The following is a 17,400-nucleotide window of genomic DNA, read 5'->3' as shown; positions in this document are numbered from 1 at the left end:
GTCTTAGAAAGATACCTATATTATTCACCTGAAATTATTCATGAGTATGCCCCATTCACTTCAATGAATCTTATGCAAAAGATTCATTGAAGTGAATGGGGCATACTCATGAATAATTTCAGGTGAATAATATAGGTATCTTTCTAATGCAACAGACGAAGGACTCCACTGAGCAGGCTCAGAGCAGTGATGTTCCTTCAGCCAATTATATATGGAACTAAGACAAGTTTATATCTAAAGATTAATGGGCTTGCGGTGCTCATCTTGCTCTACTGGCCAAGGGAGCCAGCGTTTATCCACAGACAGCTTCCGGGTCATGTGGCCAGCATGACTAAGCCGCTTTTGGTGAAACCAGAGCAGCGCACGGAAACACCGTTTACCTTCCCGTCAGAGCGGTACCTATTTATCTACTTGCACTTTGACGTGGTTTTGAACTGCTGGGGGGGGGGCAGGAGCAGAGAACGAGCAATGGGAGCTCACCCCATCGTGGGGACTCGAACCGCCAGCCTTCCGACCAGCAAGCCCTAGGCTCAGTGGTTTAAACCACAGCGCCACCTGCGTCCCCATCTAAAGAATAAACACTCATCAAAAGACACTGCTCTTGTGGTTAAGATCCTGCCTCAGATAAGGGAAAGACCAATCAAATGGCATGCCCTTGGTGGGATCTTTCAAAAGGGGGCAAGTGGAAAGTTAGCCATGAACAAGGATTCAGACAAAATATTCATAGCATTTTATGAGGGCCCTAGAAGATAAGAGATACCGTTGCCCACAGGTTGGGAACCACTGCTTTATGCTGTTCCATGAAGTGGGAATGAACCTCAACAGGAGGGGAAGAACAAAGTATGATGTTGAGGTTTTGGCATTTTCTGTCTCCAAGTTGCAGGGGCAGCTACACAACCTGCTCAGAGACCACTTCACATGGTGTGTATGGTAAGAACAGCTAGTCCTTCTCTGAGCTCCCTTTGCATTAAAGTGTTTGCCAGCAAGACTATATCTAAGTTGTTGGAGCTCATGGCTGGATTCCTGTTCTTGCACTTATAGATCCCTGTTTCCCCTAGTAGCTTCCAAGAATCCTAAATTCTGCTGTGTGTGCTTATGTACCAAGTTATGCAAATGCTGCAAAGCCAATGGAAACTTCCACTGGCTCCATTGCCATTACACACATCACACATTCACACTTCTTTGACCACATTGTCTTAAATCAAAACAGCCATTGAAAGAAAAGGAGGGGGCGGAATCAAGCTTTGGAGTGAAACTTTAATGACTAGGATCGTCTCAGAAACTTCTCCCTTTGGTTCATTTCTCTTTGTTAATTTAATTAGCATCTTGGCAGATTGTGAAAAAATGTGCCAGGTAAAGAGCCAGGAGGGATGTTAAACATTAGGGAAGCTAGAAATTACAATATGATTATGATACTTTGAACAAATTCTCTAAATTCAAGAGTAAGAAATTCCTTAAACAGAAGCATAAGGTTGTTCATGAGGGAAGTAATCAGATTAACATAAATGTTCAGTAATTGGCAAAGTGTTATTCCTGTGGATTTAAAACTACAGGCTAAACTCTGTATGGGATAAGAAGCAAATATATTTTGAGCTGTAATTTACTTTTTCTTGTGATCATTGCTGTATCATAATACCCTTTAAGATTCAAGACTTGGAAGACTGTTTTCTGTCCATACTGCAGAGAAGACATGAAGATAGAGCCGGTGGGAGAGGGGGGGAAAGACAGCAGAACCAAAATTATTCAAAATTATTTTTCTTATGAGACCCTTAGCTTCAAGGGACTAATGATGCGTTACACTGTGGGAAGCCATGAAAGGATTTACCAGGGTTCCACCAACATGGCCCAAGGCTTAGAATAAAACTACACTTGGTGTAGAAGCATAGCAAAGTAAACATCAGATTAAAAACTTGTGTTTACATTCTTCTAAACTCCCAAATTTCACTCTTGATCACTGGCGTCATTTGACTGAAATGGAAGCTTGCTAATAAAAAACAGTATGTCAACACATATGTGTTCTCCTCCTTAGTGAATGTTACATGATGTGTTCCCTCGTCTATTAAAGGCATTCTGGAAAAGAAACTGCCAGAATATAATTTTTCACTCCCATCAGTTATTAAACTTCACCAATTCCTATGGGTTGTAAGGAACACAGAATCTGTAGCTTACCTTTTTATTCCAAAACTAACTGAATCTGTGTCCCACTCTGTTAGCTGATACTTCCGTTTTTGTATTTAATTTTATTATTATTATTACAGACTGCCATGGACAATGTAACTTGTTTTAGAATACAAAAAAGTACTGAAATCTTTAAAATATTGTGCTTCTTTTTTGAAGTGTGCAGCTATGTAACTTCTAAACTGCAGAATTGCATCAAAAGCATAATCCACTTTGCTATGGCCAGTTGCTCTGCCTGGCTAAGCCTTTCCAGGGCATACTGTGCCCCCGTGGAAACCAGCTGACTGCTGAATGAGACGCTAGTCAGCTACGCCTTGTTCATCACAACAGGAATGGAAGGTGGATGAGCTTGGCACCTTGGGAGGCATATACATTGCTATTTCCCTTTGTACAAGGGGAGCTGAAAAAACTAGAAAGACATGCTTACCTCATTATTTTCACAATGCAGCACTTTATGGTTAAAAACACTGGCAATTGTCTTTGGGGAAAGAACTAGTATCCCTCTTACTACTTGTCACATTTCTAGATTTTAATATTCTTTATGATAATCTTACTAACATGAGTTTGACCAAACTGCGGGAGGCAGTGGAAGACAGGAGTGCCTGGCGTGCTCTGGTCCATGGGGTCACGAAGAGTCGGACACGACTAAACGACTAAACAACAACAACTACAGTGGAACCTCTGTTTATGAACACCTCGGTTTATGAATTTTCGGTTTATGAATGCCGCGGACCCATCTGGAACGGATTAATTCACTTTCCATTACTTTTAATGGGAAAGTTCGCTTCAGTTTATGAACGCTTCAGTTTATGAACAGACTTCCGGAACCAATTACACCCATGTTTCAGTTTATGAACGCTTCAGTTTAAGTACTTCATGGACCCGTCTGGAACGGATTAATCCACTTTCCATTACTTTCAATGGAAATGTTCGCTTCAGTTTATGAACGGTTACTCCGCGGACCGTCTGGAACGGATTAATCCACTTTCCATTACTTTCGATGGGAAAGTTCGCTTCAGTTTATGAACGCTTCAGTTTATGAACAGACTTCCGGAACCAATTGTGTTCATAAACCGAGGTACCACTGTATGATCATCTTACATCCTTCAAACTTTATTTACCAGAAAACATATTAGGTGTGTTTGAGACCCAGTTACAACAACACTCTTGTTTCGAGTAATTCATATTTTAACATCTCACAATTGACTAATAGTATCAAAGGGGAAATCCAGTGTGTAGATAAGCAGTAAGGATAGTTAGTGGGAGACTTACCAGTTGAATGGGGCTTTGTTTGAAAACTGGTAACCTGGAATTTGTAGAATAAAATACAGTAGTTAATATGTTTTGAAGGCTGTATATTTGTAAGAAGAAAAAAAGTTAGCTCTTGTATCTGTATAAGGATTCTTGATCTGTGAACAGCTAATTCCCCAGCTAACCATTCTTAACCTAGATACGGTTTTTTTCTGCAAAGGGGCCTGCTGTGAAGCGAGAGAAGCAGTATAACTGCTTTAACATCCCCTTTTAAGTTTGGGCAGGAGAGGAGTGGAGGAATCCTAGTGCCTCCTTTGTTGCCTGAACAGCCTAGTGACCAATGAGAATTCTCAGGAAGTTTCAGAGCCAATCATAAGAAAAGAAGCGACAGCACATCTACATGCTTAATTTTCCTTCATGGAGCTCAATGTGATGTATGTGGTTCTTTCTTTGCTCCTCTTTTAATCCCCACAACAACCCTGTGAGGTAGGTTAGCCTGAGAGAGCATGGCTGGCCCAAGGTGGCTCACTGGGTGCAGTGAGCGTCATGGCTGAGCGGGGATTTGAACTACTCCAACACCATAAGCATTACTCTACATTGGCTCTCAGTTTCCCTCAAGAAGGACCAGTTGGGTCCAAAACACATTGTAATAAAAACATCTCTTTTGGCCCCCCCTTTTTTGCTCCTACTTCCAGTGCCCTTGGGGGGCGGGTTTCCCATTTTTGTTGCAAATATGTAAGTCGACCAGAATGCTCACCCACACTACAAATGCTTCCCCTCCGCTTCTTCATCTGTGTGAATCATGATCAGATGCATAAATAGCACAAGAGAGGTTCAAAGGGAATTTTAACCTTGTGTAAAAAAGTCCTAAATGCAAAACAATTTCTGATGTTCTTTAAACAGTTCCACCCACCACCTCTCTGTCTGTTCCAGGAATGACATTTTACAGGTTGTGTTTTAAGTTGTAACTTTCAATATAACTTGCAACATTTTAAAATGTCCACATTACATTTTCATCAGTGGTAAAAGCCCATTTCAATAAAGTGATTTGTTTCCCCCTATTTCTCCAAAACCAAGTGTTTAGAACCTCTAGACTGATGTGTGGAATTTCACTAAACTAAAATGTGTGTAATAAATTCTATCGTAGCATGTGTGGGGATTTCTGCATCTTCCTGAAATGTCTCTCTGTCTGTCTTTCTTAATTTTTTTTTACAGATTTTGGCTCACATAGTAATGATTACATGAAGTAATTTACCATGGGGATTTTACCTACCCAACCACAGGCTATTGGTAATCTTTGCAATCTCAAATGAGAACTTGTCTCTTTGATGGGAATGTGAAGGGATTTTTGTATATATGATCATATTAACATTTTACATAAAATTCTCTAAATATATAATCAATGCAAATTATTTAATGTAATATGAAGGAGGGGGATATGTTTAGCTTATGATTCTATATTTTTCCTTTGCACAGTTCCAAAAAGCACCTTTTAATTTCCCCGCTAAAGTTCTCTGCAACCTTTTGACTTGTATAAATGATTTTATGAGCATAAAAAATGGAAAAATAAATCAGGCTGGTGTGTTGTTTATATTAAAATTTTATGTCAAATGTGTATAGTGCATTTGAATGTCTGAATAACCAGAACTATAGTTTTCTTTCTATATTTTAAAATAATCAAATCCTGCAAGCTTTCTACACATTAAAGGTAAAGGTAGCCCTGACCATTAGGTCCAATCACGGACGGCTCTGGGGTTGCGGCGCTCATCTCGCTTTACTGGCCGAGGGAGCCGACGTTTGTCTGCAGACAGCTTCCGATCATGTGGCCAGTATGACTACACATTGTTGTTGTTTAGTTTAGTCGTGTCCGACTCTTCGTGACCCTATGGACCATAGCACGCCAGGCACTCCCGTCTTCCACTGCCTCCCGCAGTTTGGTCAGACTCATGTTCATAGCTTTGAGAACACTGTCCAACCATCTCATCCTCTGTCGTCCCCTTCTCCTTTTGCCCTCAATCTTTCCCAATATCAGGGTCTTTTCCAGGGAGTCTTCTCTTCTCATGAGGTGGCCAAAGTATTGGACCCTCAGCTTCAGGATCTGTCCTTCCAGTGAGCAGTCAGGGCTGATTTCCTTTAGAATGGATAGGTTTGATCTTCTTGCAGTCCATGGGACTCTCAAGAGTCTCCTCCAGCACCATAATTCAATAGCATCAATTCTTTGGCGATCAGCCTTCTTTATGGTCCAGCTCTCACTTCCATACATCACTACTGACCATACATCAGTATTGCAGTTCAAGACTGATATAGAATTGGATATGCAAAATGGACAACCAACTGTTATATGTTCTAGCTCTGGATATTGAACAGGGGGTTAGACAGGACTTCCTTCAACTCTGTGATTCTAAGATTCATGGTGGATTTTCATAATATTAAAACTACTTCATACATAAAGGCTAGCATAGAAAAAGAAAAGGGGGAAGAGCTTGGCTTAAAATGCTCTTAACCTATGGTTTTCATTTACTGCTTTTTTATATTAAAAAAGTCTGGAGTAAATGATATGAAAGAATTAAGAAGTAGTAGTCACTAGGAGAAGTGGCTGTATGACAGGACATAATGGCAGAATTTTAAGCATTTTGTCCCATATTTCTATTTTAAAAATACTGCTTTTTCTGCCTAGTTGTCTTTATGGGCTAGTTTTTCTCCTCCCACAAGGAAAGTCTGGCCTTGACAGCAATCCTAGACTTCAGCTGTAAGGTCATGTGCAATACTATCATCGCACAAAGCCGATCATGGCTGCTGCAGAGGAAACTGCTGCAGTTCTAACTACAAAGAACTTTCCAGGAACTCGACTGCTGTTTGCGGAAATCTGTTCTGGATATCTGCAGGTCAGATGTAAATTACTACAGCCTGTTAAAAACTAGAAGAAAGAGCGATTGCATGAATTCCATCGGTGGAGAAAAGGGAATTTCTCTGTACAGGCCTTTCAGTAAAGAATAAGTGAGCTGCAAAGAAAAAAAAATAGTCATATTAAAGTCATGTAGGACAGAGTGAAGTACCAAGCATATGTCAGCCCTTCAGTTGAAATTCCCCAGAGAAGAATGGAAAATCTTGCTTGGTTATGCTCATGAGCAGGACAAAGCATATGGAAATCAGGTTCCTAAGTGGCAGCTGTTGATCAACTCCTTCCCCACCTAAGCAATTCCTCAGGATATGCTGGGAGGATGTTGTAAGTATTTTGCATTTGGAAAATTTGGAAAATGATAATCGATGGATCATATCACATTGGTATGGATGGCTGGACTAAAATGTTTATTAAATTAATCACTATAGAACTGGGAAATTAACAAATTAATGAAAATGGGAAACAGACAAATGTAATACTGAAACTGGCAATTGTTTTGTAAAAATATAGAAAACTGTCCGTAGCAAAAACTTAATTTATGAAGCAGTATATCCAGTGTATGAGAATGGCCTTATACTGAATCGAACCATTCATAGTTCTGGCTACTCAGTGTAGTTGCGTGTTGGCATCTGTCTGTCTCAGGAGTTAATGGAAGAGTGTTCCTTGTGGGAGGGGGCGGTAATGTCAACCATTAGAGAATTATAGCAACTGCTGTGGCTGTAGTGACCGATGTGTGACAGACATGTTTTGTTGCACCCGGGGCAGATGAAGGCATCTGGTTTTGCTGCTACAGGTGCACCCTAGTGTTCCTTCTCTCTGTGCTCCTCCCAGTGGTCATTCCTCCCCTGGTCACTGCTGTGGATACACAACCTGACTGTCTGTCTCCAGGCACTGTGATCATCTGCAAAGGGTTCCCAGATTGTTGGGTTAATGTTGCCAGCCTTCATGCCACCTTTGCAGACATCTTTGTAACACAGAGGTGGTCTACCAAGCCAGCTCCCTGTAGAGCATGTCCTTGGGGATCCTGCCATTTTCCATTCTGTGTACACGACCAAGCCAGCGTAGATGTTGCTGAGACAGGAGTGTGAACATGCTGGGAATGTGGGCTTGGGAGAGCACATCTTTGTTTGAGACTCAAAGTCTCAAAATGTGATGCCCAAAATCTTCCTGATGCAGCTCATAGGGAAGGCATTGAGGCACCGCTCCTGGTGAGTGTAAATTGCCCACGACTCACTCTATAAAGCAGCATGTGCTTATAATGTAAATAGAAAGTATAAAAATCAAATTGATTTGAACTTGTAGACCTTCCTGTAACAGAACATGAATGCTGTTACATCCACTGTAGAAGTCATGTTAAGGTTTTAATTTGCTTCTTGTGGGTCAACTATTCTCTCTTCTTCCCACCCCAGAATAGAGACTTTAGAGCAGTGATGGCCAAACCTGGCCCTCTAGCTGTTTTGGGACTACAATTCCCATCATCTCTGACCACTGGTCCTGTTAGCTAGGGATGATAGTCCCAAAACATCTGGAGGGCCAGGTTTGGCCATCACTGCTTTAGAGGTTCAACTGTAGATAATTCTGAGACATTTATAAAGGAAATAAAGAAGTATTTCACTAGCATTCTCAGGCAAATAAAAAGCTCTTACATGTTTGTAATGTTCGATTTCTAATCATTAATAAAATGAAATAAAAAAAATGTTAAAGCCACATGAGTAGCTTTTGAGGAAAATTCTACATTAGTTAAGAGCATTGGGGGTTGGAGTTTGTGAATTGTATTGCATTCAGCTGAATTCATGAATGCTGCTGCTAGTAGCTGAAGGAAAATGTTCCCTAAACTTGTTTTTGAGATTATATGGCTTCTAACCTCCCCCTTTCTTTTCCCCTCTCCTATCTAATGGATCTTACCTTTATCCTCACATTATAAACCTGGAGATAGGGACAATGTAGTTTCTAAAAATTAATAATGAATGTTGAGACATTTGACTTGTGAACAGTCAGAAAGCGTTTGCTGGAGTGGAATGTTTCCTTCTAAAACTGTTTAAAATAAATTCCTTGCATTTAGTATTAGCATACATAACAAGGGTGCATTTGTTCAATAATGTGTATGATATCTAACAGACTAAAGTGTATGATATAATACAGTTACTGTTATATATGGATTTTATAGGAAACTATTAAAATGTGTGTACAATCCCAGAAAGCTTGGTTGCAGCTGGATTTATACAGCAGATTTAAGTAGTACAAATAGCTTTGTACTGTTGTATTTTAGATGAGAGGTGAGTGATTCTGATTTTTGACTGAACTCTGTAGAACAGGGAGAGAGATGGGCAAGAAAATCTGCCTTTGGGGTGTCCCCCCACCCCAAGATTTCTAGAATTCTTTGTGTTTTAGCATAGCGGGACTAGCGATCTCCTACTTGCTCCTCTGTATGTTAGATAAAGTGTCCTTCAGTTTCTCAGAGCACTTGCCTAAGGGTGAAGTTCTCTGCCTCCCAACTCTTTTTTTTAATTAAAACAACAACAACACAGAACAACATCAGTAAAAACTGCAAATCCAGCCAGAAAGGGAAATAAGGTGTTTAAGCCTTTCCCCCATGGAACATTTCTGTAGTCAATGTTGCACTATCCCACCTTCTTCTCCATTTATAGAGGAAAATATATGGAGCTCTTGTCTCTTTTCCTTGTGGTTGAAATGCTGCTTGAGAAGGGAAACTTTGCATTACAGACTTGGGGGCCTTAAATTCAGAGGAGCAGGTGGTTTGTGGAATGTGGGTTGTTTTGCAGCTGAAAACAGCGAACTATCTGGCGGTGAAAAGTGTTGATAGTTCTCAGGGCATGATGGTACTGGAAAATCTGGGCTACTAAAAATATTTATTCCATTTGTGCTGCTGGGTTAGACTGAACTTGAAGTTCTTGAAATCCTGAACAAGGCAAGAGTGAGAGAGGAAATGACATTAAATGCACTGTAAACTTTTGGACCCTCTAAAATTAAGTGTAATGATAATGTATTGATCTACAAAATTCAGTATTCGGAATCCATCACCTTTAACAAAATATGGGATAGAGTCTTGTAGGAAGCCACATGGATATGAAAAAGATAAAAACAGGTGTAACATATTTTTGAAACATCACAGACTACCATTTTATAATGGTAATTATAAATTCATTTTTGATATGGGTTGCTTATTAGATTTGTTTGAAAGCATAAAGCTGGGAATGCAGAGTTTATAGATAAGAATTATTTTGTTAAAGAGCTTCCAAATGTTGGAGATATTAGCAGTTTAGAACAAGGGCTGCTGTGGTTGCTAAGTGCAAAAATCTAGCACAAGCAGTGGGAAATAATATTAGGGTGGAGAAATATTGCTATGGTGACAAAATACTTTCTTTTGAAGGAGAGAGTGGTAACATAGCAAGGATCATTGAAAAATACCTAGTGGTGGATTTTGCAGAAACCAATGATGACTAAGGGCAGTAGTATACATTATGAGTGCTGTAGGAAATGTTGCACGATTGCTGTGGAAATCACTGGTATAAAGTGTGAAAGGTAAATATGCATCTGGGGAACCTGAGAGTTAGAGCATAAACTCTTGGCAGCAACATGTTTGCTTTTGCTTTTTTTTACACATAAACAATGTCCAAAGGTTTTCTAGTTTTTATTGAGAAATAGGAGTGCGTTCCATTTCCAAGAACCACAGTCACATCTAAATTTCTTTGCTGTTATTATTATTATAATTATCACCATTAAAAACTACAAACATTGCTTGTAAGATGAGTTTTGGCTATGTGGGACTACTCTGTGGCTATCCCTTTCGGGATACAAGAGGAGGACAGTGGCTTTCAGAGTAGCTAATTCTGTGCTTCTTACACTAATGCAGCACCCAGGAGGTTGCCAACTTTTGCCCTACGTGTTGGGTTCTTACATTTGGTTTCTGATATCAAGGTAACATTGTCCTTAAGATGTAATGATGTAAAGGCTATGAAGGACTTGACCACAAATTCTATGATTCTATGAAATTTATTGACAGCTGCACGAGTTATTATAGCTAGGAAGTGGGAGGGGCGAGGTGAATATAAAATGGAAGAATGGTATAAGGAGGTGTGGGATATAGCTCTTAATGATAAATTAACACGTGCTATTATGATAACGTGGGGAATATGCAGGAGAAATGATTTTGAGAAGATATGGAAGGTGTTTGTAGAATTTGTACTGTCAAAACAGAAAGGGGTTAAACCATCGCAAGAGGCATGGAAATTTTGGGAGGTTGGATCGTTACAATGGACTGGTCTTGGGGGTGGGGTGCACATTTTTATTTATATTATTATTACAAAAAAGATGTAATGATAGCCATCCACTAGAATTACACAGTGAATGGCTACTACCTAGGATGGCTATATTATCTCCAGGACCAGAGGTAGGATGCCTATGAATACCAATAACTGGGGAGCACAGGTAGGGAGAGTGTTGTTAGGCTCATATCATACTTCTGGGCAGAAGTGACTCACCTAGAATTTTTGTTTAGATGAAATTCAGAATAGGGAGTTACTGTAATCAATCAAGGTATTCTAAGAAAACAAAAGCAAATGTTTAAAAGCCCAGTAACATTTTAGTGGAAGGAGGGTTTCCGTTCATCCGGTGTTGCCTTCTGGTGGGCAAAACAAATAGAAAGGGTGTCACCTGAACCACACAACTTGGAAAATGCAGTTCTAAAAGCTGAAAGGTAGATGGGATATAATAGTGCAAGTCTGATTTACACTGGTGTCAAAATCAGATGAAATCCTGACAGGTAGTTAGTTAGTAGTGTGAAAGTTCACACTGCTTTTAAATAAAGAACTCTGAGCCAAAATGGTTTTCTCTTAGAAAAGGTGCTGAAAATTATCATTCCAAAGAAATTATAGGAAGTTGGGGATCTTTCATATGGAAGTTATTGACTCCCCACTCCCCCCAAAATGTCTGGAGTTTTTATTTTTATCTGACATATTGCTATTCAGTATTTAGGTCACATTAGACCATTCACACTTTGACAAGAAACATTTGTCTAGGGGAGGCAAATACCCTCCATTTTCTGTATTAAAGACAAGTCATAGTACTCTGCTTCTCTGCCATCTGTTCTTAAGAATTTATTTGATCTATAGAGCTTGGGTGGTTTTTACAGTTTACTCTCAATTGTCTCTAGCTGAGCAGCAGATACTTAGAAACTGAATGGGTTTCACATTCCTGTTCAGGTAGTGTTGGTCAACACAGCTACTAAAGCTCTCAAATTTAAGATTGATGACTATCCTTAGGTCATAGATCTGGGAAGATAACCATAGGCATTTATAACCTTGAAAGGTGAAGAGATGAATGAGTTGATCCCTGATGTTGTGAATGATATTTTTTTAGCTCCTATAATGGTGTCTCCAGAGTAGAAATGGAACACAGTTGGCTTCTGAGTCTGTCACAGGATCTGAGTCCTATGTCTGTATATCTATTATGTAGCCTAATAGCTGTTTTATATTGTGTGCAATCCTATTTCAGTTGCAAAGTTTAGATGAGCAAAGCATTGTACTGGTTAGGGATCCCATGTATGGAGCCTTGGCCATGGCAACTGCAGTTTCTGTCTTCTACTTTTACTTCCCATTCTTTCAAATATTACTCAAAAGAATGCTAGCATCATACAAAATAATCCAAAATGTTTCCCCATCATACTCAGTCTGCATGACTTCAGTGTAACATTTAAATATTTGGCGGAATTGGGGAGTGAAAGATCCGTTTTATCTATTGCCATTTAATGCTAGGGTACTTCCTTGCTCCATGAATTATTCATCAGGCTGCTTTTATTATAATGCTGGCATTATTCAGTACCAGAGCGGCTTCTGCAATAGCTTTCCTTTGCTAAAAATCTACATAGCAGCAGCTACTACTGGTTTTGGAAGTAATTAAAGATGCTAGTTTTTCCGTGATTGCTGGAGAATCACACTATTCTAACCCCCTCTCCTTGATTCTTTGTTAGGAAAACAAATTAGCAAAACAAGGAAATTCCTTCAGTAGCACCTTAAAGACCAACTAAGTTTTTATTTTGGTATGAGCTTTCGTGTGCATGCACACAGGTATCTGAAGAAGTGTGCATGCACACGAAAGCTCATACCAAAATAAAAACTTAGTTGGTCTTTAAGGTGCTACTGAAGGAATTTTTTTATTTTACTTCGATCCAGACCAACACGGCTACCTACCTGTAAGCAAAACAAGGAGTTATTGCTATGATGGGCCAAATGAGTAGCTTTAGACTGCAATCGTATATCTATTTACCTGGCACTAAATCCCATTGAACTTAGTAGGTCTTACTTCAAAGTAGACGTGTACAGGATTTCACCCTGTCCTCACTTTACAGTACTTCTCCAGGGTATATTTAAGAAAACTAGTTTATGTCTTTTGCCAGTTGTGAGTGCTTACATTATCAAGGCACCGGTGTATGAGACTATGTGATATAGAAATGTGGAAAATATTTATATTCATATCTCATCTGCTTTTTTCATTTTTAAAAAATTTGCTTGCAGAACCATTACCTGTTGTAAGCATGCAGAAATGAGAAAAAAAGTTTCTTTCTTACACATGGTATCAGGTTTTCAGTCCTAAAAACCTGTGCTTTCTTAAGAAAAGAAAAGAAGACTCCTAGTGCAAATGGTACTTTCCTCCTCCTCCTCATTTTTAAAAAGCCAGTGACAGTAACTGAGTCCACTAGGGACAGTCCCCATGCAGAACGGGGATGCCAAGTCTGGGCTGTGTGCAAGTATTTCTCTAACAGACAACTGCATGTGCTTGGTTTTCTCCCCAAGAGAGTGATTTTCAAAGTGGCATATGATTTCCTTCTGAACTGGTATGCATAGCGCTAACTTGCCTTCAGGCAACAGATAAGGGGAAGCAACAGGAGGGGGGCAAAGCAGAGAGCAGATGGATGACCGATTAGATCATTTGGATCAGGAATGTTGCATTTTCTTTTCATTTTTTTTCCATTTTTCTGCTTTATACTGAAGTCTCTTCTGGTCAGAGTTTCTGAAGGGGTGGGGAGAGAACTTGTCTTAGAAATCCCAGAAAACGTCATAAATGTTTTTAGATGTGCATATATGTATATATATATATATATATATAGAGAGAGAGAGAGAGAGAGTTATAAATACAAGTTAACAAGGCGAAGAATAGGATTGAAAATATATGTGGTTTCGGAAAATCTGAACCACGTAGCGTTACTTCCACTTTTGTTTCCTTGGCTTCCTAAAGTACGAAACATCGGGGAGATAGGAGTTCTGATTTAGATAATGTCTTGCAGTCTTCGGAACAATGCATTCTGCTTGAGGGGGGGGATGTTTACGTAAAGGACGTGACATCTGAATAGGGCGGCTGAGACTTCTCAACATTAAGCAGATGCATTTACAGTGGACTCCAGCTGTTGCTTTTTTCTGCTGAATGTCTTTTTCCTAAACAGGGAAATGTAGGTAAAATGACAAGGGCACAGGAAGCTGCTCCCCCCCTCCCCCCCATAGCTTAGCTCAGACCACTCTCTGAGCGCATGGTAGTGGTACAAAGTGTGTGGTCTTTCAGCTCTGACTAATGCATTTTGTACTGTGTGACTGAAAATGCCTCATAGCTTGCCAGGGCTGACTGAGAGTTGTGGAATGTGGTGCCTTTTCTCTGATTTCCTGGTGGCGGTGGTGTTGGTGGTGGTGTGTGTGTGTGTAGAAACCTGAAGATGCAGGGAAACGCTTGTATATTGTGGAATTTGGCAGAGAGAGAGAGAGAGAGAGAGAGAGAGAGAGAGCCGCCATACAAGCTGTGAACGAGTGAAAAGTTGGAAGAATGGATCAGGGAATGAAGATGGGGGTGGGGTAGGAAAAAGAGAGAAGGAGGAGGAAGAGGGTGGGAACAGAGGGGCCCATTTCCCCCCTTCCCCCCCCCCCAGCAGTGACAGCTGGTTCTGTCCTGACTCACATGACAAAGTACTATGAAGTATTAAAGCTTAAGACAGCCTGAAAAGATAGTCAGCTGACTTCCTTCCCTCAAACTACAGTCAGGTGATCAACTGATATCATCCAGCTCATGGGAGGAAAATACCTTAGATCACAGGTAAGTGAAATTGCCTTCCTTTACAGTATGTTGCATGAAAGACTTTCATCAGTGATTTAAGAAAATAATAATAATAATAATAATAATAATAATAATAATAATAATAATCTGTTGCCGTTGCCATGTGACAAACACTCTTGCATGTTCCATTTGTATCTTGTTTTGGTAGACTAGAAAACACCTTGGATTTTTCTAAATCTGTTTTGTCTGTCGTGTTTGTAAATGATTTATTGGAAGAGTTCTGTTAAAAAATATAGGTTTGAGGTTTCCATGGGTGGTGTTGAATGCTTCTTTCATTTGTCATAAAATTATTTGTCGTACTTCAAGTGTTTCAGAAATTAATGTTCGAAGGGGAATTCCCAGGAATGAAAGTATGAGTCAAAGAATTAGGACACCTTAAAAAAAATATCCCAAGCCAGAGCTGTGACTCATTTTAGCAAGATGCTTTTATCCATTGTGTTTTCAGGGCTAGTTGCCTATGTTGAGGATGAAAATATTCCAAACTGGAAAATTAAAAACTTGTAACAACGCTATTTTTTTTTAATTCTAATTTTTCTTACCCCTTTTTAAAAGAGAAGTTGGGTGGCAAAGTAGGTTATCTTGTCACTTATTACTATGTTTGAGAATAAAGTAATAAATGCAGGTGCCCACTGTACTTTGGCTTTGTCACATCAAAAGATGAACATGCAAAGTGACTTTACTTGCTGCAGCAACAGTGCTGAATATTCTTCAGGGAATACTCCCTGGATTTACCCAGCAGAGCTCTTCCTCATCTTTCTGCAACTCCACTCTGGGTGGAGACAGTAAGTGCAAGTTGATGAAGCTTGCCCTATGTTCATGCACCTCAGAGGGCTATTATTTAGGTAGAAAAAAATGAAATAAGCTTTTGCTGTAGAAGTTGCCTCAAAAACAAATGAGGTGCCAGTACCCATATTTTGATAAAAATGTCATGAGTGTCGGCACAAAATGGTTGCCATGGGCAGTGTAAGGAGGGGAGAAATAAAGAGGGTAAATGGGAATATGCAGTTAGTTCAGCCATGTGTAATTAAGTTTATATTTGGTAGGGGTTGAGTACTAGAAGATTGCGCCAAAGACTTAATGTAGAAGATGGGTTTTGAGGAACAATCTGAAGGCAAGATGCCACACAGATGTTCTACAAGAAATTTCTAACCATAAAGAGGCATTTAATCTATTTTCTTAGCTGCAAAAGTGTTAATGCATTTTGAAACACCTTTTTTGTAAGGTGTTCCTAAAAAAACAAGGGTCAACATTAGGAGTTCTCTGATAGCCTGATTTTTAGTCTGTAAACTTCATTCATTTGCCATCTTGCTTTGGTTAATTTATATTGAGGGTAGGGAATCATTTCCATCCTAGTGGCCACATTCCCTTCTGAGCAACCTTGCAAAGGTCACATGCCAGTGTGTGGAGTGAAATGAAAAAGCAGATGGAGCAACTAACACAAATTTTGCCTTCACGCAGTAGGCTAGTTTGTACACACACTATCCTCTCTATCCTCTCCAGACAAGCAAGCATCATTATTATCAGAGTAGAAATACACATTCCAGCCACACTTAAGGAGGATGCTGAACAAGGGCAGAGGAAGAGGCTTGGAGGGCCAAATTCAATGCCCAGAAACTTGGTTTCCTAGCCCTAATCTGTGTAAGGACTGCTGAGGCATTTGGTATATAGATTATTGATTCTGCTGCACACTGTAGTCACATGATACTTCATGCCCTTTAAAATTTATTGTTATGGTGGCTGCAGAGATCAGTGCAGGGGTCCGTGCCCCCCCCTTTCCCAAGGTCTTGTTCCATATAGTCACCTGTCATAGGAAGAAAGCTGTTTGAAGGGGAAAGTGAGGCGTGTTTCAGGGAAGTTGTCTGCCTCTATCAAGAAATGGTTGTAGCTATTTTAATGATGTGGTGGTGATTTCCCAAATGGTAAGTCAACATCCTCTCATGAGTCAATCACCAGACTTCCAGCAGTGGATGCTAGAGACAAAGAACACCATCTGAGTCAGAGGGTGGGACCAGGGCAGAGGAATTGGCCCTCAACAAAGATTACATTCTGTTTGTGGATTTCCACAGTAAAAGCTTGGGGAGCCACTGTCATGTAGTCCAGTGTGGCATAGGAAGTGGCAAAAGGGATTTGCAACTTGAGGTTACAAGTTTTGCTACTGGAGGTTATGTATTTTACAAGTTCATCTGAGCCTGACCTATTCTAAGGTATGTCTACATGATTCATGTTTTAATAATCAATGTTCAAAGTATGTTGAATTGTAAGGTGTGGATATTCTGCACTGGAAAACTAGATGCAAACTAGTTAGAATATCCAAGTATTTTGTATGCTACATGTCATTTTCAAGTGGTGGTTCAATTTGAATGGTAGCTGTGATTTCCTCTAAATTATCTCCATGGGCCCATTGATTATGTTGGGTGTTTTGCCTAAGGAATAGTTCATCAGAGAAATCAGAAAGTGTAGCTCAGCTTTGAGGGGCAGAATTATCTTCTGCTTCTGTAGTTGGAAGAGAAGGAAGAGGATACAAGCTGCTGTTTATAGGGCTCTGGGACTGGAAGAATGGAAGCATGTTTGACTACCCCCCCCCCATATGCAATACATATAACATGTTGATGCCTATGGGAATAAATCGCCCATACTATCTTTTAGGCCACCATCTGCTGGTGGCAATGACAAAGGCTAGCAGCCACAAAGATGGACATCGGGTAAGTGCATGCTAAAGGTATAATTTAAAAATAGATGCTGTTACACAGCTTCAGTTCATTTGGAACTTCCCAATGTATTGTGCCTTGTTTCATCTATATTAAATACCAAGGAAGGGAATGAAAAGCATGTGTGTGTTTATGTGTGCATCCGTGTAAACCACGATTCCTTTCCTAATTAAGAGGTTATGCTACCTCAAAGCAGTGATTAAGGCCTTTTGAAAAAGTTTTTGAGGATTTGGGGGGAAATGT

At 39.9% G+C, this 17,400-nt stretch overlaps 2 long non-coding RNA genes across 4 annotated transcripts in view; one reads left to right on the top strand and one right to left on the bottom strand.

The window, feature by feature from the left end:
- The window catches only part of LOC118084659 (uncharacterized), a 61,493-nt gene that overhangs the window by 10,686 nt on the left and 33,407 nt on the right, over nucleotides 1-17,400 (top strand). The window lies entirely within an intron of this gene.
- Nucleotides 158-17,400, bottom strand: part of LOC118084658 (uncharacterized) — a 27,949-nt gene continuing 10,706 nt past the window's right edge. For all 3 annotated transcript variants that reach the window (XR_009557468.1, XR_009557469.1, XR_004692541.2), the window contains one exon: nucleotides 158-6,431. This is a non-coding gene — a long non-coding RNA (uncharacterized LOC118084658). The remainder of the gene's footprint in view (nucleotides 6,432-17,400) is intronic.

Source organism: Zootoca vivipara, chromosome 4, assembly GCF_963506605.1.
Source record: "Zootoca vivipara chromosome 4, rZooViv1.1, whole genome shotgun sequence".
NCBI classification, from domain to species: Eukaryota; Metazoa; Chordata; class Lepidosauria; order Squamata; family Lacertidae; genus Zootoca; species Zootoca vivipara.
The sequence above is the reverse complement of the archived record's forward strand: the minus strand, read 5'-3'. Positions and strand labels throughout refer to the sequence as shown.